We start from the raw sequence: 25,161 nt of genomic DNA, 5'->3' as shown, positions 1-25,161 counted from the left end.
TAGAATTTGTGAGTGAACAAATTCACCTGTGATAAATGGGTGTAATCAGGCCCCAGTACCTTTCCTTTTATACAAATTTAAAATTCTCTAGATACAAATATTCTGCAATTCCAATCAGTGCCCTCTAGCACAGTACAATTATGATACAACCCTCAGACTATATCCACTAGCACATCTTTGAAATATATCTTCTGAAATCATTCAAAATAAGAATCACTCACATACAGAAATTCTACTATGTCCTCAAAATTTTCCTGAGTTTTGTTACTATATCCTCAGCCTCCTAACAAGTTCCATATAACTTAAGATAATGCTAGTGAACCTGTAACATCTGCACATATGTGCTTTTTCAAGTTATTTTTCCCCTTGTAGAGATAATGAGTTTTCACTAATCCATCCAAATACTTGCCCCCATCTGGGCTCCTCTTGGGATCAAAAAGAGGACTTTCTAATGTATCTGGCCCTTAATTAAGGTTGTAGTCATGGCCATGAATGTACTTTTCCTCTAACAAATATAACTGACCTTTACAGAGTGTCTAATATTCTTGTGAAATGAACAGATTCCCAATTTCAGCCCTTCCTGTGGCAGCAGCATACTAGACAGAAGATTCTCTTTACATACACTGCGTCTCCTTCCTCTCTTATCCCAACCACATGTACACCTGAATAAAATTCCATCAAAACCAAGGCTGCAGCACTTCCCTGGCGGTCCAGTGGTTAAGACTTTGCCTTCCAATGCAGAGTAAGTCTGGTTCGATCCCTGGTCGGGGAGCTAAGATCCCACATGCCTCATGGCCAAAAAACCAAAACACAAAACAGAAGCAATAGTGTAACAAATTCAGTAGAGACTTTAAAAATGATCCACATCAAAAAAATCTTAAAAAAAAAAAAAAAATCTTAAAAAAAAAAAAAGGCAAAGAAAGATGAGCTAGGAAGAACACATGAAATTCTTTTTAGGCTTACAGCCTGGTTTTCATCATCTTCACACAGATTTCTTTTAGGGCCTGGCTGTTTTAAAATTTTTTGTTATGAGGTTTGGAGAATGTCTTAAAATGTAAATATTTATGAAGAAAGCCAAAGTCATAGAGTTTTACAGTCAAAACTCCACCCTGGACATTACAGCTTATTTATTGCAAACGGGGTTCTCCCAGAGTGAGGAAAGAAGCAAGGGCATGAGGTATATCACTAAAATATCTAAGGATAAGTAGCCCAGCTCTACGTTATACTCACAGGCACCAGTGTTGCTATGCAGGGCCACTTAATTCCCCATAGGCAGTCTGCTAATTCTCTTCCTTTTTACCTTTTTCAAAGCTCTGTAAACCCCAAAACTACAATAGGATTCCCCATTGGTTTAGGATAAGATAGAAATTATGAGCAGCTGAACTACAAGAGAACTCCAGGGCAGCAACCCCTTTACTCTGTGCCTCTATAAGACATCCCTTAACCACTGCCTTCAGCCACTGCCAAAGCTATTGAGTTAAACTTACACCATCCAGACAACCTTGCTCCCCAAGCAGCTAGTCTGGACAATTGTGTCCTGTTCTGCCTCAGCAACCTCAGCTCCCAACATAACTTGCTAACCATTAAACTGTTCCTCTAATATCTCTCCAGGGACCAAGTCCGGGCTGCAAGCAACACAAAGCCAGTCTGCTGGAAAGAGCTGTATACAACAGAAGGCAAACTGGCTCGAGGTCAAGAGAAAAAGAACAGAAAACAAGGGCTACAAAAGACAGAGTGATTACATTCATATATCATTTTTGTAGTTCTTTTTAGCCTTTGCTCTCAAAACTGTAAAAAAGCATATTTTAAAACCATCCAGTCCGTCGTTCCCTTTATTCTTTCATTTTGAATCCTAACTCCACACATTCAGAAACTATCACATGGTTATGAAATACGAGGTGTGTATAGCATATATGTTTTGGAATTTTTAAATTCCAAACACATTTTAAGAGAGGCTAAAGGTAAATGACACACTGAACCACGTGTGTTAAGACAGAAACATTTCCGCCATGGAGTATGTCAATTAAATAAATTATTGACTTATCCTAAGCCAAAGCTAAATACAAGTTGCAATATGCTCGGAAATATCAGAGGGTTTTCCTCTTATCCAAAAAGATATGGATACAATCCCATCCAGCTATAGAACTGAACTCCAAATATGTAATTATGTTTAAAGACTGGAGAGCACTAAAAGCGTCAGATACCCAATAGAAACATCTAGATTATTACCTGAATTTCTCATTCAATTCTTTCTTCTCACGCATCGTTTTTTGCCCACCATCATTAAATCCTCTTTTAGAAAGCAATTATCATGTTTGACTAGCCTGTGCGTGGTACAAACTTTTCAGATGTTTTCTCTTAGAGAAGAATCTACCTCTGTGGACCATCTATTTGTCCTGCACCTCATATCTGAGTTAGGGACAATTTTATTTATTTATTTACTTTAAAAGAGCTTGAGTAAGATGTTAATGATGAGGGAAACTGTGTGAGGAGTATGTGAAAACTCACTGTACTATCTTTGCAACTTTTCTGCAAGTTTAAAATTATTCCAAAATAAAAAGTCTATTAAAAAAAAGAGACTGACCTTCTCAATCAGACACGCGATCAAATGTTGGTTCACCCTAACCAGGTTGTGATAAGAGGCAGATTACTTTTATTTTCTTTAACTGTTTTTATCTTGTTTTGACATCAAGGAATATCAATCTCATAAAATGAATTGTAAAACATTGCCTTTCTTTGTTGTGAAATATTTTGTAATAACATAAATCATTACAAGTATGTATTATTCAATAATTTTTAAAATCCAATGAAGTATTAATATCTAAAATGTAAATTATACGCTAAAATGTGTTATGAGAGTATATTTAGTGATCTTGACTAACCTCAAGCAAAACTAGATCAACAGCTAGTGACAATGAATTTTATTGACCAGAAAATCCTCATGTCCCAATAAAGAACACTAGAACTAATATTTTCATTACCAAACCACTCATTATCCACCCAGAAAGACACAGTTCCCCACCCTGCAAGCAGGAGAGGCTGACAGAAGGCAGATTCCACTTCTGCTAGAGTTAAGTTGACAACACACTCCAGCTTCCTTCCCAACTCCTCTTACTTTTATAAAACAGAACCCTCATTTTGAGGAAGTTCTTCCTGTGGCTAAACAGTAGTCCTCACTTTGCTGTTCAAGAACAACTGAGAAACCATCTTCCAAAGGAGCCCTCCAGACCTAACAGAAAACGTTTCCTTAGAAATTGAGTGGAAAATGAGATGGTGGCAGATTTACAGACAATTCAGCTAGATATCCCAGCTGAATGGTACTGCTCATAAAATACCTTTCCCTATTCCATCAGAGCCTGCCTCTTCCTTAGCAATGTGCTTTGACTCTAATGCACAGAAGCTGAATAACACAGCGACTGAATGAGAGTGACCCAACGTAATTGCACAGACATGTGTCTAAAATAACTTGACTGGATTTATTCTATTCAAATAGTTTGAGATCAGAAAACTAAAGGGAAAATCAGTCCAAATGCTCTTGGGTGGAGGGCAGAAGACACAAAGAGAAAAGGAGTAGGTTTCATCCTGAGCTTTGATCAAGAGATTTTGCCCCAGTGAAAACCAGTTTTTTTCCTCCTCTGTATATTTGAACTTAGTTCTTAAACTGTTCTGAATTGTATCTTGAAACAGGGCGTCCACTCTCAAAGTTTACTACGTCACGCAAGCATGCTCCTTTGCAACTGCTGTTCCCTCCAGGAATGCTCTCTTCAACACCCTACCCTGCCACTCCCCCAAATATACACAAATCCAGCTCCCTCACTTCTTCACATCTCTGCCCAAATATCACCTATCAGATAGGTTTTTTTCTAATCACCTTATCTAAATAGTAGCTCTACCCCATGACTCTCTCTCTGACCTTAATTTTTTTCTCCACAATATTTATTGCCCACATACGTTATATATACATATACAATGTATATATAATGTACATAATGTGTGTATATCACACATTTTTTTTAATTTGTCTGTCTCTACCTATTTAAGTTTCATGAAATCAGGGACTGTGTCTGTTTTGCTCCCTAAAGCCTGTGTCAGTCCCAGTAGATAATGAATAATCAAAAAGTATTTGTTCTTAGCTGGAGATAGGTAAAGTATACCAAGGAAAAAGGATTTCTGTGCTTTCCATTACAGTATACAAAGTATGACTGTAATACATGTGATTTATTTTATTTCTAACACATACACACACACACCAAATCCTACACATCCAAATGTGCGTTGTCCCATCTAAAAGGTCTTCAACTTTAGTAGCTATACACATATTCTCATTAAGTTGACCTTACTTGAAATTTGTCGGAGCTCCGTTTTATATATAGACATCAAATCAAATTCTTTTGAATGGTCTCAATTGTAGCAAGAGTTCATCCTCTAAAGGTAAATCTGATTTTCTTAAGTAACCCAAAATCACTCAGAGTAAAGGATAGCAAATGAAGTGGATAAGCAGGTTGGGTGATACTAGTTGTGGTCAAACATTAAAGAGGACTATGAAGTAATAAGAGCTCAGTTTTTTAGAAGCTGGATTTGAAAACAATACTCCCCCAAAAGAGCCACAAACATTTTACACAGTGGCCATATTATCAGAATAAGTGTACCAACTTTCAGAGTAATCTCTCTGAGGGAAAACTGCCATTATAACGCAAATATTCAAAAATCATTTTATCCCCTCCCCTCATAGGCTAGTTGCAGATTTTCTTCCCTAAAGAGTTAAATGGAAGTTTAAACAGTGTTCATGAACTTTACTTCCTGGGAACTCTTATAGGACATATTTTAAAGCATATATCCTCATAGTGTTTTCGATTTATGGGACATTATTTTCCTTCTCCTTAGAAATCTAAAGCTGTGTTAGGGGACTCATGATTAGGTTCTGCAATGAGAACTATCAGAGGAGAGCATGTCCAAATATATAATCTCTTGTGTTTATAGCAACTCTTGGTTTACACAGGAACCTGTAAAATGAGCTAAAAGAAATGCTTCCTGATTCCATGAGATTTCTGAAAAGTATCAGTACTTGGCATGACCAAAACAGGGCATCTCAGCTGGTCACAAACACATACCATGTTGACCACAAAGCCGTGGATATCCTGAAACTTGAAAAGTCCATAAGCTCTTAACTTGGTTACTAAATACAGCATGGATGTCCAATAATGTTTCCAGCTAGTAGACACATGAGATTAAGTGATCACTTGGTGTTTTTTTCTCAAATTTAGTATCAAATGTAAACAATTATGGTAGGCATGACCTCCTAGAGACCTCAGGAAATGCTTTTAAAAAACAGGCCTTTTGGATTTTGTGTTAGGTTGAGTAATGCCCCTCAAAGATATTAGACTTTAATCTCTGGAACCTGTAAATGCTTCCTTATGTGGAAGAAGCATCTTTATAGATGCTTTAGATGTAGAGATTATCCTAGATTATTCTGGCCCTAAATGCAATCACATGTATCACATATCATTGTAAAAGTGAGTAGATACATACATACAAATACACAGAAGAGAAGGAAGCAATGTGACCACAAAGTCAGAGACTGGAGTGATCAAGCCAAGGAATGCCACCAGCCACCAAAAGCTGGGAGAGGTGTCAACCTTAAACAGAGCAAAAAGCAACCTTATTAAAACAAAAAATGTGAACCATAGGCAAGTCCAGAGAATAAAGGAGAGCATTCTTTCATAGAAGAAAGGAGGAAGTTGGGAGGGTTACTTTGAACAAAACTTGATTGGCCAGAACTGCAAGTTCCAAGTGGTGGTGGTTTCTCATTGACTGCAGGCAATCAAAATGGTGGGAACTTCCTGTCTGCACATAAGAGCAGTTTGCTGCTGCCCCTGAGAGAGGAAGTCTTCTTTCTTCCTGCGGGACTACACAGCTGCTACGAGTGGCGTGTGTGGAGTCCTCCCTTCAGCTCTTCCCAATGCCAATTTTGAATTAGATTTACTTAACACATTTTCACAGAAGCGAAGAATGAAGTTTCTCCCAAACCCTCTGGAGGGAGGGCAGGCTGCTAACAACTTAACTTCCACCCAGGAAAACTGATTTTGGACTTCTGACCTCCAAAACTTTGAAGAGATAAATCTCTATTGTTTTAAGCCATTTAGTTTGTGGTAATTTGTTACAAGAGCCTTAGAAAATGAATATGGACCTCTTTTGCTTCACCTCATTTTTTCTTTTCCTTTTCTTAAAAAGTAAAACTGTTTCATTGAGATACAATTCACACACCATACAATCCATCCATAAAGTGTACAATTCAATGGTTTTTAGGATATTCACAGAATTGTGCAACCATCACCACGATCAATTTTAGAGCTCTGTCATTACCTCAAAAAAGAAAGCTCATACCCGTTAGTTTATTGCCATTTCTCCACAACCCTCAGCCCTAGACCAACACTAATCTCCTTTTTATCTGTAGAGATTTGCCTATTCTGGACATATCATAGAAACAGAAAGATACAATGTGTGGTTTTGTGACTGGCTTCTTTCATTTAGCATATTTTTTCAAGGTTCATACATGTTGTAGCACATACCTTACTTCATTTCTTTTTATTGCCAAATAAATTCTGTTTTATTCATTTATTTATTATTGCCACACTATTCTACTGCATGTCTATATCACACTTCATTTATCCATTCATCAGTTGATGGATTTGGGGTTGTCTTTATTTTTGTATTTATTTTGGCTATTGTGAATAATGCTAATAAGAAAATTCATGCCCATGTTTTTGTGTGGACATACATTTTTTTCACTTCTCTTGGGTATATACCTAGGAAGAGACTGCTAGCTTTATATGTTTAACATTTTGAGAAACTGGCAGACTGTTCCAAAGGAATTGTACTATTATTTTATATTCCCACAAACAATATGAGTGTTCCAATTGCTCTACATTCTCACCAGCACTTATTATGATCTGTCTTTTTTATTATCACTATCTTAATGAGTATAAAGCTCTGTGTTGTTGTGGTTTTATTTACACTTTCCTGTTGAATGTTCATCAGTGATATGGGCCTGTAATTTTCTTTTGTGTGGTATCTTTGTCTGGTTTTGGTATCATGGTGATGGTGACCTCATAGAATGAGTTTGGGAGTATTCCTTCCTCTGCAATTTTTTGGAATAGTTTCAGAAGGATAGATGTTAACTCTTCTCTGTTTGGTAGAATTTGCCTGTGAAGTCATCTGGTCCTGGACTTTTGTTTGTTGGGAATTTTATATATATATATAAATTTATTTATTTATTTATTTATTTATTTATTTATTTGTTGGTTGTGTTGGGTCTTCATTGCTGCACACAGGCTTTCTCTAGTTGCGGTGAGCAGTGTGCAGGATCCTCATTTTGGTGGCTTCTCTTGTTGTGGAGCATGGGCTCTAGGTATGCGAACTTCAGTAGTTGTGGTGCACAGGCTCAATGCTTGTGGCTCACAGGCTCTAGAGTGCAGGCTCAGTAGTTGTGGTGCATGGGATTAGTTGCTCCATGGCATGTGGTATCTTCCTGGAGCAGGAATTGAACCCATGTAGCCTGCATTGGCAGGCAGATACTTAACCACTGCACCACCTAGGAAGTCCCTTGTTGGGAATTTTTTAATCACAGTTTCAAATTCAGTACTTGTGATTGGTCTGTTCATATTTTCTATTTTTTCCTGGTTCAGTCTTGGGAGATTATACTGTTCTAAGAATTTGTCCATTTCTTCCAAGTTTTCCATTTTATTGGCATATAGTTGCTTGTAGTTGTCTCTTGTGATCCTTTGTATTTCTGTAGTGTCTGCTGTAACTTCTTTTTCATTTCTAATTTTATTGATTTGAGCCCTTTCCCTTTTTTTTTGTGATGAGTCTGGCTAAAGATTTATCAATTTTGTTTATCTTTTCAAAGAACCAGCTTTTAATTTCCTGGATCTTTTCTATGGTTTTCTTTGTTTCTATTTCATTTATTTCTGCTCTGATCTTTATGATTTCTTTCTTTCTACTAACTTTGGGTTTTGTTCTTCTTTCTCTAGTTGCTTTAGCTGTAAGGTTAGGTTGTTTATTTGGGATTTTTATTGTTTCCTGAGGTAAGATTGTATTGCTATAAAATTCCCTCTTAAAACTGCTTTTGCTGCATCCCATAGGCTTTGGATCGTTGAGCTGTCATTTTCATTTGTCTCTAGGTATTTTTGATTTCCTCTTTGATTTCTTCAGTGATCATTGGTTGTTTAGTAGCATATGTTTAGCCTCCACATGTTTGTGTATTTTGGGTTTCTTTTTCCTCCAGTTGATTTCTAATCTTATAACATTGTGGTTGAAGAAGATGGTTGATATGATTTCAATTTTCTTAAATTTACTGAGGCTCACTTTGTGGCCCAGCATGTGATCAGTCTTGGAAAATGTTTCATGTGCACTTGAGAAGAATGTGTATTTTGCTGCTTTTGGATGGAATGCTCTCTATATAACAATTAAGGCCATCAGGTCTAATGTGTCACTTAAGGCCTGTGTTTCCTTATTGACTTTCTATCTGGATGATCTGTCCATTGATGAAAGTGGGATGTTTAAGTCCCCCATGATTATTGTGTTACTGTTGATTTTTCCTTTTATGGCTGTTAGCATTTGCCTTATATATTGAGGTGCTCCAATGTGGGCTGCATATATATTTACAACTGCTATATCTTCTTCTTGCATTCATCTTTTGATCATTATGTAGTGTTTTTCTTTGTCTCTTGCAACAGTCTTTATTTTAAAGTCTATTTTGTCTGATATGAATATTGCTACTCCAGCTTTCTTTTGATTTCCATTTGCATGGAACATCTTTTTCTATCCCCTCACTTTTAGTTTGTATGTGTCCCTAGATTTGAAGTACATCTCTTGTAGACAGCATATATACAGGTCTTGTTTTTGTATCCATTCAACCAGTCTGTGTCTTTTGGTGGGAACATTTAATCCGTTTACATTTAAGGTAATTATTGATATGTATGTACTTATTGCCAGTTTGTTAATTGTTTTGGATTTGTTTTTATAGGTGTTTTTTCTTCGGTTCCTCTTTTGTTCTCTTCTCTTGTGATTTGATGACTAACTTTAGTGTTATGCTTGGATTCCTTTTCCTTTTCTGTGTGTGTATTTATCATAGATTTTCAGTTTGTGGTTACCATGAGGTTTTGATATAGCAGTCTATACATAAACAAGATTGTTTTAAGCTGCTGGTCTTTTAATTTCAATTTCATTTCCAATATCCTGCATTTATGCTCTCTTTTTCTCACAATTGCTGGTTTTAATATATATTTGTGTGTGGATGAATTCCTATCTTTACTATATGTTTGCCTTTACTGGTGAGTTTTTCCATTCATAATTTTCTTATTTCTAGTTGTGACCTTTTATTTTATGCTTAGAGATGTTCCTTTAGCATTTGTTGCAGAGCTGGTCTGGTGGTGCTGAATTCTCTTAGCTTTTGTTTATTTGTAAAGCTTTTGATTTCTCCATCAAATCTGAATGAAAGCCTTTCTGGGCAGAGTATTCTTGGTTGTAGTTTCTTCCCTTTCATCACTTTAAATATATAGTGCCACTCCCTCCTGTACAGAGTTTCTGCTGAGAAATCAGCTGATAACCTTATGGGAGTTCCCTTGTATGTTATTTGTTGCTTTTCCCTTGTTGTTTCAATATTTTTTTGTCATCTTTAATTTTTGTCATTTTGATTACTGTATGTCTTGGCCTGTTCTTCCTGGGGTTTATCCTGCCTGGGACTCTCTATGCTTCCTGGACTTGGCTGACTGTTTCCTTTCCCATGTTACGGCAATTTCCAGCTATTACCTCTTCATAGATTTTCTCTGGTCCTTTCTCTCTCTCTTCTCCTACTGGCACCCTTAAAATGTGAATGTTGGTGTGTTTAATGTTGTCCCAGAGGTCTCTTAGACTGTCTTCATTTCTTTTCATTCTTTTTTCTTTACCCTGTTCCACAGCATTGATTTCCACCATTCTGTCTTCCAGCTCACTTATCTGTTCTTATGCCTCAGTTATTCTGCTATTAATTCCTTCTAGTGTATTTTTATTTCAGTTATTGTATTGTTTACAGTATTTCTTTTTAATTTTATTTTATTGGACATGTTGGGTCTTTTTTTCTTTTGCTGTGCACGGGCTTTCTTTAGTTGCAGTGAGTGGGGGCTACTCTTCATTGTGGTGTGTGGGCTCCTCATTGCCGTGGCCTCTCTCGTTGTGGAGCATGGGCTCTAGGTGTGTGGGCTTCAGTAGTTGCAGCACATGGGCTCAACAGTTGTGGCTCACAGACTCTAAAGCACAGGCTTAATTGTTGTGGCACATGGGCTTAGTTGCTCTGCGGCATGTGGGATCTTCCTGGAGCAGGGATCAAACCCGTGTTCCCTGCATTGGCAGGCGGATTCTTAACTACTGTACCACCTAGGAAGCCCCTCAGTTATTGTATTGTTAATCTCTGTTTGTTCTTTAGTTCCTTTAGGTCTTTGTTAAACATTTCTTATATCTTCTAGATCTGTGTTTCCATTCTTTTTCCAAGATCTTGGATAACCTTCACTGTCATTACTCTGAATTCTTTTTCCAACAGATTGCCTATCTCCACTTCACTTAGTTGTTCTTCTGGGGTTTTATCTTGTCCCTTCCTCTGGGACATATTCCTGTGTCATCTCATTTTGTCTAACTTTCTGTGATTGAGTTTTCCATTCTGCAGGCAGCAGGATTGTAGCTCTTATTTCTGCTGTCTGCCCTCTGGTGGATGATGCTGTCTAAGAGGCTTGTGCAGGCTCGCTGGTGGGAGGGACTGGTTCCTGTCTACTAGTGGGTGGAGCTGGATCTTGTCCCTCTGGTGGGCAGGGCCATGCTCAGGAAGACTTTAAGTAGCCTGTCTGCTGATGAGTGGGGCTGTGCTCCCACCTTGTTGGTTGCTTGGCCTGAGGTGTCCCAGCACTGAAGCTTACAGGTTGTTAGGTGGGACTACGTTTTGGGGAGGAAATGGTGGCCTCCAGGAGGGCTCATGCCAAGAGTACTCCCCAGAACTACTGCTGCCAGTGTCTTTGTCCCTGCAGTGACCCACAGCTGCCCTCTGTCTCCACAGAAGACCTTCCAATACTAGCAGGTAGGACTGGCTCAGTCTCTTATGAGATTACTGCTTTTTTCCCTGGGTCTTGGTGCACATGAGACTGTGTGCACCTCCAAGAGTGGAGTTTCTGTTTCCTCCAGTCCAAATTCCTGCAATCAAACCCCGCTGGCCTTCAAAGCCAGATTCTCTGGAGGCTCCTCCTCCCATTGCCAGACCCCCAGGCTGGAAAGCCTGATGTGGGGCTCAGGACTTTCACTCCTATGGGAGAACTTCTGTGGTACAATTATTTTCCAGTTTGTGGGTCACCCATCCAGCAGGTACAGGATTTTATTTTATTGCAATTGCTCCCCTTGTAACATCTTGTCATGGCTTCTTCTTCGTCTTTGGATATAGGGTATCATTTTTGATAGGTTCAGCATATTTTTGTCAATTGTTGTTCAGCAGTTGTGATTTTGGTGTTTTCATAAGAAGGGTGAGCTCACATCCTTCTACTCTACCATCTTGAGACCAGCTCCCTGTGTACTCTATGATTTATTTGTTGGCATTACAATTCAGTTTCTTCCTCTGGACTGTGGGCTCCTCAGATGCATGAACCTTGAATCTATCCTTTAAAGCACAAAAGTTTTTGATTTTGGTGAAGTTCAATTTATCTAACTTTTTCTCTTTGTTCATGATTTTGGTATAACACCTAAGAAGTCTTTGCCTAACCCAAGATCATGAAAACTTATTCCTGTATTTTCTTCTAAGATTTTAAGAGATTTTATAGTTCTTATATTTAGGACCATTTTGAGTTAATTTTTGTGTATGGTGTGAGTCACAAGTCCAATTTCATTCTTTTTCATGTGCATATTCAGTTTTCACAGCACCATTTGACTGAATTCTGATCCAGTAAAGCATCCCTAATGTCCAAATCAGCTTCAGACAACACACCAAATGCTCAGAGATATAAAAAGTTTGGTAGCTCCCTGGAAGTATTTGGTGGCGCTGAGGACTACATTAATCTACCACTTAGATCCCAACAACAAAAGCTAATTTTTTTCTGATTGGCATGGCCTTTGTCTCCATCAATACAGAAAATGGGCTAATATTACATATGACACATTATATATTAGAAATGGGGGAGACACTTATTGAAAGTAAAGAGTAGCAAGCTTTAAACTTCAGTAAAAATGGAATTTGTAGACTTCTGAAGCTAGCAGAGATGGAGTAAGCTACTAAAGCCTATCTCTCCCTTGGACAAAATACAAAAATGAAATACCTGACAACTCTAAAAAGAAACAAAAACGGTTGTAAATAAAAGATGGTTTCAGAACGGAAGTAAAAACGTGAAGAATGCCATGTACATGGGCTGTGAAGTTCCTGTTTTTTTTTGGTTTTTTTTTTTTTTTTATCTTCCAGATTTAAGAAGGTGGCACAAATTGGGGAATGAATTTAGCAACGTCACAAGATACAATGTAAATATAGAACATCAATTGCATTTCTATATACTAGCAATGAATCACTGGAAATTGAAATTGAAACATAATATATGTCATTTTCAATAGCACCAAAAATTACTTAGGTATAATTGCGTGAAAATATATTCAGGATCTGCTTGCTAAAACCCACAAAATCCTCATGAGAGAAATGTTTAAAGACCTAAATTAATGTTCATGGATTGAACAACTCAGTACAGGTAAAATGTCATTTCTTACCAGATTAATCTATAGATTCGATGCAATCTCAATAACATCCCAGAATGATTTTCTATACATATAAACAAGGTGATTCTAAAATTTAAATGGAGGGGCAAATGACTCAGAATAGCCAAAAGAATTTTGATAAAGAAGAACAAAATTGGAGAACTCATACTGATTCCAAGACTTATTATAAAGTTAAAGTAATTAAGATATTACAATATTTCTTAAAAGACAGTAGCAAATGGAACCGAGAGCCCAGAAATAGACTTACACAAATATGATCAACTGATTTTTGACAAAGGTGCAAAGGCAATTCAATGGAGAAATCATAGGTTCTTTTTTTCTTTTTGAACAAATATTTCGGAACCAACTGAGTATCATATGCAAAAATGAAACAATGTAAATTTTATTTATTATGCAAAAATTAATTCATAGTGGATCATAGACCTAAGTGTAAAACATAAAACTATTAAACTTTTAGAAGAAAACATACAAGAAAACCTTTGTGACTTTGGGTCAGGCAACAAGTTCTTAGATACAAAACCAAAAGCAGAATGCATTTTTTAGAATTGATAAATAAGACTTCATCAAAATTTAGAAGTTATGCTTTGCAAAAGACATTATTAAGAGAATGAAAAGATGAACAACAGATTGGGAAAAATATTTTCAGGTCACATTTCTGACAAAGAACTTATATCTAGAATACACAAAGAGCACACAAAACTAAACAATAATAAAACAACCCAACTTTTATAAATGGCAAAAATATTTGAACAGAAATTTCACCAAAGGAGAAATAGGGATGGCAAATGAATATGAAAAGATGATCGTGACCACTGACCACTAAGGAAATATAAGTTAAGGGAGTAAGAAGTATCATCATTTACTTATGAGCATACCTACTTATAATACCAATTGTTGACAAGGATGAAGAGCAAATAAAACATTGCCAGTGGGAATACAAAATTGTACAGCCACTTTAGAAAAGAGTCGGAACTTTAAATATACACTTACAATATGACCCAGCAATCTTCCTCCTGGATATATATCCAGGTGAAATGAAAACCTATATTCATGTACATAAAATTTTGTAGCAGAATTATCAATTATTGCCCCAAACTGAAAACAACCCAAATGTCTCTCAACTTGTGAATGAATAAATAAACTGCGGTACATCCACACAAGTGAATACTACTCAACAATAAAAAGGAACAGACTGTTTATACACACGATAACAGATAAATCTCAAGTGTGTTTTATTAAACTTGATTTTAAAAGCTACATACTATATGATTTTATTTATATGACATTCCAGAAAAGGCACAACTATAGGGATGGAGAATAGATCAGTGGTTTCCAAGAGTTAAGGATGGGAAGAAGGCTTAACTGTAAAAGGTTAGCACAGGGTGTTTGGGGAGAGATGATGTAGCTGCTCTATATCATGATCGTGGTGGTGGCTACACAATTCCATGCATTTGTCAAAACTTGTAGAAGTCTATACCTCTCACTGCCCCCCAAAAGGTTAATTACTATATGTAAATAAAAATTACATCTTAAAAAGTTGGGAAAGGGTGGGGGAGATTTGTAAAAATGTCTTTTCTGAAAAAGTTTAAGAACAAGGGGGATTATCAGCAGTCCTGAATGTTTTTCAAATCCAGTGACCTATGGAGTACTTCAGTTTAGATTTTTATGTTGCTTTAAAAGCACTAGCCAATACCAGGGATATAGCTCTGGTTTTCATTTTATCCATGAAAATAAAGAGGTTGACAAAGCACTGTGAAAAGCATGTGTTTTGCTCTATCTCAAACAAAGCCTGATGCAACAAAGCAGTTTCCATAGTAATGACACTTTTTATTCAACACCAAAACAAATAACTATAAAAATACATAGTTAGACAATGCAGAGAGCATACATGCCAGAACTAAATGAGGCCTCTAGGGGAATGATTGGCCACTTAAAAAAAAAAAAATTCCTTTCTAGGAGCAAAGTTAGTCTCTCAATCTTGCTTTCACCTTCCCCATGGTGAGATCCTGAAGGCCTTTCTCTAGCTCTCATCTGTCACTGAAAATATAATGGAGAGGAGAGAGGTCATCCAAAACATCTGGTAGAGAAGAGGGTCCCCCACTACCTATATCTGAGCACTGAATGTATATGTATGTTTTGGGGGAGGGGGTGGAATTAAAGATGAATAGTTAATGGGTTCATAAGCACTGCTCTGTTTGCCTTCAAGAATTTACAAATGAGTCACATAATCAAAGGACTTGGCATTGCAGAGAATCTTAGAGACCATTTAATTCAACTTCTTGTTTCAGAGATGAACAAGCGGTGGGCAAGTCAGTGATCATACAGCTGGGTTCTGGCAGAGCCAGAACTAAAACTCTGATCTTCTGATCCCCAATACTCTACCCTGGGGCCAGCCTCACAGACATGTGACCTATAAAATCTTATAGGGCCTCACACTCAGAAGGGCCCCACTCTTGGTTTAATGCTCTGCTGTTCCTATCTTGAAATGCTTAGTAATTTTTGAACAAAGGGCCCTATATTTTCATTTTACAGTGGGTCCCACAAATTACACAGCTGATTCTGACCCCATCATTCCCCTCTCAAAGGTCGTCTCACAGAAAGAAAACCTCATAGTCCAGTCACTAGAAGGAAGAAACATTCACGCGATAAGGGAATTTAAAACAAAACAAAGCAAAACAAAAAATAACAACAGGCAAAGTTTATAAAGAGAAAAGCTTCTTACGCATCCAAGAGAACATCAACCAGCATGGGACTGGAAAACGGTTTCATGGGAAGTAATGAAGAGACGACCTCAACCAGTTTTACTAGCACTCAACTCAAGTTCCAATAGCAGGCATTAAGTGGGAGGATGGTGGGGCATATTCAACTAAGTATGTAACTCACTTGAATGTTCTCTTACCAACCAGGCCTTAACAGATCCGGTTTGTCTTCTCATTCTGGAATCACAGGAAACATCTCATCATGTAGAACAAAACAGTCTCTTGAATGGAGGCCATCATGAGGTGTTTACATATTAAAGTGCACACAGATTATCTGCCATTGGGGAACTGGGGGGAGTCTAATTGTTAGAAATGTTACATTGGGCAATAATACCAATAAGGATATTGGGGAAGCCTTATCCTTTTGGCCATTTCTGGTGTTACCAGAGGTATTTATATTAGATATAAGGTGAAGATCCTCTGATCATTCATTCCTTCTCCCTTTCCTTCAGCAAAAATTATATTTTTAGTGAAGCAATATTGGGTTTGCTTCACTAAAGAAAGGTCTGGAGCCTTAAAAACACCAACTCAACTTTAAATCCCAGTGTTACCATTCAAAGTATTATTGGCAAGTTATGTAAACCCTCTAAGCCTCAATATCTTTATCTGTAAAATAATAACCATAAACCTATCTTGCTTAATTCGTTAGATATGTTAGCTTGCAAAGATTTGTTTTTCCCAAAACGTGTTCCACAGAAGACAAGTGCTGGAGAATAGTTAACAAGATCTGTGGAACAAATTAGTTTAGGAAACAAAGAGTTAAAACTAATCAAATTGATTTACATAATACAAAATTTCTCAAAGTTTTTAATATAATAATTTTCTTAGTGAATCAACAAGAGGAAGATACAATGCACAGCATTTCTCAAATTCATTTGATCAGAAAAAAAACTTCTTTGAAACAACTGCTGCACGGGGGCACATTTTTGAGAATGCTGAATTAATTACATTGAGTAAATACACAGTAAATGTTACTTCCATTTATGTTAGTTTCAAGACCTATAAAAATACAAAGATTCTTATTATTACAACACATCATACACTGAAAAAAATTTTCCTTCACTGTCTCAAACTCTTCTCCTCCTGATAACTGTGTTGCTGTTACTGTTTTTCTAGAACATCACCTCTGCTTCCTATTTAATCATATGCTTGTTGTTCAGTCTTCCCTGGATTTCCATTTGAGAAGAATGTACATTATCACTGTGCTCACTTGATCTAGGGTAATAGCTATAGACAAGTCCAAAACCTCAGTTCTAATACCACCTCTGCTACTAACTGTATGACTAAGTTTTGGGTTTTGGGGTTTTTTTTTCAACTTTCCTAGGCCTCCGTAAAATGAATAAAATGTAACTGTTCTAAGATAAAATAAAATTTTATAACATTCTAGAACTGGAAGAATTGATTGAAAAGACTTAGAGACTTCTACTTTACAATTCAGCCTATAAGGGGCTTAGAAAAGTCATCACTCCCATACACATAAAAAGAAAAAGCTGAACAAACTGAAAATCAACAACCTTTCTTAGATCTATCAGAAAGTCAAGATCACAAAGCAAACCGCTGCCTCAAAATTCTGAGAGGCAGACAGGCAGATAAAGAAAATCACAACTTACTAGAGCAGAAACCCAGGAGCAGAAGCCTCCATGGGAATCTGTATCAGGGTAAGAAGATCTAGACTATAATTGATGAATTGCAAGAAACTCAGAGTGGACCAATTTAAGAGTTAAAAATTCCAGGAGATTGGGATTGACATATATACACTAATATGTATAAAACAGATAACTAGTAAGAGCCTGCTGCATAGCACAGGGAACTCCACTTTGCTGTACAGTAGAAACTAACATGATATTGTAAAACAACTATACCCCAATAAAAAATTAGCATACAATTACATGACACTTCAAAGCAATATACAAAATCAATTGAGAAAAAAAGAAATAAACTCAGAGTTACTAAGAATCATATTTTCTAACCATTTTGTTTGATGTTTTCTTAAGTCACAGATTTTCTTTTTTACAAAAGGTAGCATGTTGTTTAAGAATAAATTCCTACAGAGACCTGTGGAAAAAAAGGAAGAAAACTGCTTTTTAAATGATTTATTTAATGCCTACAAATATTTATTTTTAATTTTAACATCAGATAAATGGTAAGGATGCACCCTTCTTTAACAATTTTGAATTTTGAAAGAACTCAAATATTGCCAGTAAATACAAAGAAAGTTAAAAAAAAAATTCCAGGGAAAGGGCCAGTCTTAGGTGGGGCTCTTACACTTTGTAAGTATTCCCTCCAGGAGTCCTAGAAGGTTCTCACAGAGACGACTGGAGAAAAATCTCCTCACACTTCCATCAGGTGGAGGGAAAAGTAATCATTTTGAATCAAGCCCAGAGCACTCTGTTTTTCTTAACAAAATAGACTATTTCACCAGAGCCTAACAGACCTGGAAAAAGAAAAACCCAGCCCCAGTTCTCTCTAGCCTTTGATGTGGAGGAAGGGAAATATACAATTGCAGCCTCTTCCAGTCTTCCTGTCTCACTTAAGAGAGTGTGTGTGTGTGTGTATAGGAGAGGGGGAACATGAGAAGAACTTTTAAATCTCATAGCCCAGAGGCATAGGCTCACTTAAAAAACTGAGACCTAATCATAGGACTATAGCATGCTACCCCCTCCCAGCATCTTATCACCATACCAATAAGGCCTACATACTGAAGCTCCTTTTGCAAGTATATCAGGTCCAGCTTTCAACAAAAAAAGTTACAAGGCATACTAAAAAACAAAAAATACATTTTAAGGCAAGCATCAGAATAATACTCAGATATGGCAGGGATGTTGGAATTATCATCAGAACTGAAAATTGTAAATAACTATAATTAATACGCTAAGGAATTAACAAAATGAGAGGACAAGCCACCAACCTGGAGAAAATATTTGAAAGACATATCTGATAAAGGACTGCTATCCAAAATATATAAAGACCTCTTATACCATAACCAAGTGGGATTTATCCCTGGCTTGCAAGGTGTAACATATGTAAATCAATCAATGTAATACACTACATTAACAGAATGAAAGATAAAAACTACATGATCATCTCAACCGAAGCAGAAAAAGCATTTGATAAAATTCAATATCCATTCTTAATAAAAACTCTCAATGAAATAGGTATAGAAGGAAATTTTTCTCAACACAATAAAGGCCATTTATGAAAAGCCCACAGCTAACATCACAATCAATGGGGATAAAATGAAATTTTTCACTCTAAGATCCAGCACAAGGCAAGATGCCCACTCTAGCCACTTTCACTCAACATAGTAATGAAAGTATTAGCAAGAGCAGTCACACAAGGAAAACAAAAGGCACCCAAACCAGAAAGAAAGATAAAATTATCTGTTTGCAGATGATATGATCTTATATATAGAAAACTCTAAAGACTCTACCAAATAACTGCTAGAACTAGTAAATGAATTCAGTAAATTATGAAAAAACCTTAAAATAAAAATGTATTTGTATGTGCATGTGTGGGCACGAGTAGGAGCGTGCACGCACACATACACACCACCCCCCCCAAACATCATAAAGGAAAAGTTGCAAAATTTGATTTTATTGGAAGGGTACAAAAACAGCCACAAGATGGGAAAGGATATTAGCAACAGAAGGCTTTTTATATTTGTAGAAACTCCTCAAAAAAAGAAAAAAAAAAGACCATCCAATAGAATAGAAAAATAAAGTCTAGAGACTTGAGCAGGAATATTATGAAACAAGAAATCCAAATGACAAATAAATACATGTGTTCAACCTAATATCTGATCTCACAAATATAAATCAAAACCAGAATGAGATACTACTGTATTCTAAACCAATTAGGAAAATTCAAAAAGCCTGAAAATACCACGTGTTGGGTAAGGAAACTGAGCAAATTTAGAAATTTTCATATTGTGCTGCTGGGAGTGTAGACTGGTACAACCGCTTTGGAAAAGCAAGCAGGCATTTTGTACTAAAATTGAATATGTGCATATCCTATGACCCAGCAATTCTGCCCCTGAGTACATCCCCTAGAGAAACTCTCGCATATTTGCATCCAGATACATATACAAGAATGTTCCTAGAACTCCTCTCCTCAACACACCAAAACTAGAATTTTGGAAACAACAGTGTCCGTCAACAATAGGATGAATGAATTCTAGTGTATACCTCTAATGAAATACTACACAGCAATAAAAATGAATAAACAAAAGCTATACATGACAAGATGATTGACTCAAAAACAAAATATTAAGCAAAAGAAACAAAGATGACAAGATAAATATATGAATCCATTTTCATGAAGTTTAAAAATGAGCAACACTAAAATTATTATTATTTATTATTGTTATTATTTATTATTATTTAGCAATACATACCATTGAAGTAAACTTTCCAGGTTCTTTAGTTACAGGTAGGTATCAAAGTTGTTTTTTTTTGTTTTTTGTTTTTTAGATTTTACTCACAGGGAAAAAGATACCTAGAGCCCTACCCAAATATTTATTCTTTGTAGGTACATTTTATAGGTAAGGAGAATGGTTAGGTAGTCATTTTTAGTCTAGATAGCTTAAGATGACAGTTAGGTTAAAGGTAGAAGATTTTTGACTGATAGTCAACTCAAAACCAAATTGACTGGTAAGTAATCCATTTCCAAAACAAATCTCATTACAGTTCACCATAACTTTTGTTACAGGCATTCTATCAGGAATGCTAATCTTCTCCAAGTAGTTAAAAACTACATCACACAGAAAGTCTCTATTCCAGAGCATACTTGAACATTGTTTCTTTTATAGTACGTTGCATGCAGAGTAAAAAAAGGAAATAGGAGGAAATCACTGCCATAAAATGCAGAACAGTGACTACCTTGAGGACAAAGCGAGACGATGGTTCTTGGGAAGAGACACACAGGGCTTCTAGAACACTGTTCATATTTAACTACAATCGCACATATGGCTTTATTTTATCTTATTGATTCATTAAGTTGTTTTTCATTAAGCTATTATTCATTAAACTGTTTTGGGTACTTTTCTATATATGTGTTATATTTTTCAATTTGAAACAAAGTGATAAAGAGTAGATGAAAATCTGAGGAACAGAGTGATTGATTTACATATTTCATACCCACAAGAAACATATTACATGAGCACCAAACTTTATATGATAAAGCCTTAGTATAAAGCTGTTGACTCTAGTCCTCCAAAAAACCTTCACTTTCCTCCCCATCCCACAGTGACTACTTCCTCCTCTGCTCTCACAGAGCTCACTGTTTAGACCCCTCACTGGCAATGACGCAAATATGCCGCACATGAAAAGCTTCACAACCGTTCCTGTGCTGTTATTCAGCCTTCCACATTTGTATGCTTTGTCTTCCAGTTATGGCTTGGCACACAGTACCCCCTTGACACTCTTTTTATTCCTAAGAAGCAATACAGAGTGTAAGTGTGAATCTCATATCAGAACAGGTCATGTTAAAGCAATGTCCCAGTATTTACCATCATTGTTTCTAAAACACTTTTCTCAAGTCCAGCTCCAAGTGTTGGACATGAAGTCTCATGCCCCTCTTTCATCAGTCAGAAAACTCTCCTACTCTTTCTATAAACCCAAAGACTGGTGGTGATACGATCGCACTTGTTCTCCGAGTATGTGGCAGCTCCTCTAGGGACTCACAAGGACTTTGAGGGTTAGAAATTGCTGACCAACTCCTGTGCCTAAAAAAAGAGGAAGAAAGCAACACCTTGGGTAGTAGTCTAGTGCAGAGTGAGGACACAATTACCTTACCTCACAATTACTTCATGAGGACACAGTTACCTACAATTACCTTGTACTATCCTTGTGAGGGGTGGACTTAATTCTGACCATGAACTGCTTTCCTAATATGAATTTACTTCGCAGTTTCCATTCAAAGCACAAAATTCAATTCTAATTTGAACAAATATGTGTTAAGGGTCTACTATGTGCATATTGCCATGCCAAGACCTGAGGATATGGCATCCTGAATTTTCTTTTTTCTCCCTGCCAAACATACTCTCATTCTCTGAGAGTCATCATCAAGGCAGAAATACGCAATTCATTAATTAGCCCTTCCCTTTGTAACATGATGTTGCAACCAAGGCACCAGAATATAATAGCTATGACATTCAGGGTGAAATGCCAGGCCAACATGCAAATTTTCAAAGGTGGTAGTTCCCGCCCCCCACAAAAAAAAAAAAAAAAATGGTTGCAAAGCTGTGGAAGCCCTCGCTTGCATCCAGGGCATAAAACATGGAGGAAAAATAGGGCTTGGGGAAAAAGATTTCCTGAGAGAATGCTGTACTTTCTCCTACCTCTTTTCCTCCATGGAAGAGATGTGGGAGAAGTACTAGCTCCTAAAATAAAGTCTAATGAGAGGGCTTCAAAGACACTACTCAGGGAGAATTTCTAAAGATCTCTGCGGAGAAAATTCTCGACGTTCTTTCAGCCCATCCCTTTCCAAGGGGGAAGTGAGTTCTTCCTTCTTCACTCCATCAGTAGAGATAGTTGACAAAGAAAGCACTGAGAATAATTTATCATTGATTTCCTTCTGTTAGGAAGGAACCCAGTGAACTGGTGTCTGACTCCTGCCTGGAAACTCTAAAGAGCAAGAGATAGGTTGGTTTGCACCTTTGGCAATGGGAAAGAAGTTGCTACTGCGCTTACTGTGTTTACTGAAGCAACAGTGAGGAAGGAATTCCCAGGCACTAGATATGGGACCTAGACTACTGAGAATCAGCAGCGTAGGTCTGGTCAAAAAGGGCTCCCGGCAGAAAGCTGAAGACAAGCCCTCAGATTCCCAGGCAGGTTAATCTCTCTCCCTGCTTCTGTCCTTGTCCCCTTCAGCGTATTGCACCAGAGAAGTCAAGTGTGTCATGAAAACATACATCAGATTATGTCACTCCTCTGCTCAAAACTCTCCAGTGGCTTCCCATGTCATGTGGGGTAGAAGCCCGACCCCTCCCTACACCCATGAGGCTCAAGGCAACCAGGCTCCATCCCCACGCCCTTATCTCCGCCCCTCCCCTCTGCCCTCTACCATGCAGGCACACTGGCTTCCTGTTCCTCACGCCCCCCAAGGCCTCTCCACTGTCAGGCTCCTTGCCTTGAATACCTCAATGCCTGGGAGTCCAAGTCACTAGAAACAGAATTTTCACAAAGGCAGAGATTTTCATCGCCTGTGTTCACTGTTGTATACTCAGGGCCTAAAACAGTTCCTAGCATGGAGTAGTTGTTCAATAAATACTTGTTGACTGACTGAATGCATTTTAATAAAATTTTTGTGAATGACAATGTTTCTTAGGTTGTTGTTCCAAGAAGAGGCCAAAGGGGAAGAAACTTTCTTCTCCCCAGAGGGGAAAGTCACCAAACCCACATACAAGTTTGCTGGAAGCAGTAAGCTTGAGCCTATTTGTTCCTTCCTCTCTCACACGCCTGGTGTACTGACTTCAGTCAGCAATGATTATGATCTATGTTGTTCCCTGCTTTGTTTCCCTTTTATTCTTGGTGTTTAATAAAGAAATCTGCAACTTCATCATTAGAACATTATAAATCACCCTCATTATGTAGCCTGCTCAGGCAGCTCTGATAGGAACCTCCTGGGCTGGGTGAGAGCTCAAACAAACCAGGAAATGTTTGTACAGATGCAAAGGCAAAAGGGGAAAAATCCTAGGCATGAATCATGTGGGATTTCAATTTCCCCGATGCTGGATATGATAACTCATAATTTCGAAGTAGTGTTGAAAATACATATTTTACTTTGACTCCAAAATTTTCTAGAAGTGTGTTCTTACCTTGAAAAATCCTGAGTCCGTGGAAGTTCCCTTTTGGTGCAGTTAAGAACCTACCTGCCAATTCAGGGGACACAGGTTCCATCCCTGGTCTGGGAAGACCCACATGCAGTGGAGCAACTAAGCCCATGCACCACAAGTATTGAGCCTGAGCTCTAGAGCCTGTGAGCCACAATTACTGAGCTCACATGCTGCAACTACTGAAGCCCATGTGCCTAGAGCCTGTGCTCTGCAACAAGAGAAGCCACCACAATGAGAAGGCCACGCATCACAATGAAGAGTAGACACTGCTCGTCACAACTAGAGCAAGCCCGTGCACAGCAACGAAGACCCAATGCAGCCATAAATAAATAAATAATAAAAATTTTAAAATGTCTTTGTTTTAAAAAAAAAAATCCTAAGTCCAGAATTCCAGCGTTATAGGAGACAAAATTGCCAGGTGACAAAGGAGTGAGGAGCAGCAAGACTACGATGTTAAAATGGCCTTCTCACCTCTCACTCAGCACGATTTCTCATACGGTTTCCTGCAAGATAACCAAGAAACCGCAAGGTTTTAAGGGAAAAGGAACACAGAGTATTAAAATTCATTGAAAAATCTATAAACAGTATTTCAGATCCAAATAAACTGCTTAAAACACAACCACTCATGCACACACATGAACAAACACATGCGTGCACGCTCGCAGCACCCACTCGAGCATATTCGGAGGGCCCCTCATTCCAACATGTCACAAGGGAACCACAGCCTTAAATTTCTCAGGCTCTCCCAAATGCCATGGTTTATTATACACAGGAGTTCCATTCGTTTTGCTTTGTGCCCCTCTCAACCCATTTCTTCACAGTGAGCCTAGAAGAAAACGTAAATTACAAATGAAGGTGCTGGAGGCTTACTCAAAGCCAGAAGAAGTTCTGAAGTATGAGCACAGGGCTGATAGTAGTAGTAGCAATAGCAGCAGTAGTAGTCGTGCCTATCCCTACTGAGCACGAATGCAGGCAAGAACTCCGAACGCACGATGTCATTTCAATCCCCACACTTGCTTAGATTATGGGGCTCAAAACATTTATTTCATAAGAAACCATTGTCTAGGGTAGTTTTAACTCATGAGCTCTAAGAATTTAGCAAATGAGAGAAATGAAAAAACATATAAAAGAAATATTTGTAAAAATTCAATTACAAGGGCATTCCCTGGTGGTCCGGTGGTTAGGACTCAAATATTGTATTGATATAGTAATGCATATAGGTGGAATCTAGAAAAATGGTACAGATGAATCTATTTTCAGGGCTGGAATAGAGACACAGATGTAGAGAAAGGATGTGTGGACATGGTGCGGGGGTAGGGGGTGTGGGATGAATTGGGAGATTGGGATTGACGTATATACATATATACCATGTGTAAAACAGATAGCTAGTGGGAACCTGCTGTACAGTGCAAGGAGCTCAGTTCAGTGCTCTGTGGTGACCTAGATAGGTGGGATGAGGTGGGCTGGGAGGGAAGTCCAAGAGGGAGGCGATATTTGTATACATACAGCTGATTCACTTTGTTGTACAGCAGAAATGAACACAACATTGCAAAACAACTATACCCAATTTAAAAAAGAGAGAGAGAGAGAATATACAAGGACCTCACTTGCAAATTGTTATCAGTAAGTTAGGAAAAAGGCTACAATGTCCCTGGACACATATCTACCTGCAGAGTGTAGGCCATCAATAGGTGTTTGATGAGTGCATAAATGAGTGAATAAATGAATCAGTGAATGAACAAAAAAGTCAAATAACCAGCACTCCTCTTTGTATTCTTGGTTCCCTGAGGAACACTG

This window comes from Hippopotamus amphibius, chromosome 15 (assembly GCF_030028045.1).
Source record: "Hippopotamus amphibius kiboko isolate mHipAmp2 chromosome 15, mHipAmp2.hap2, whole genome shotgun sequence".
NCBI lineage: Eukaryota > Metazoa > Chordata > Mammalia > Artiodactyla > Hippopotamidae > Hippopotamus > Hippopotamus amphibius.
This window is presented reverse-complemented; position numbering follows the sequence as displayed.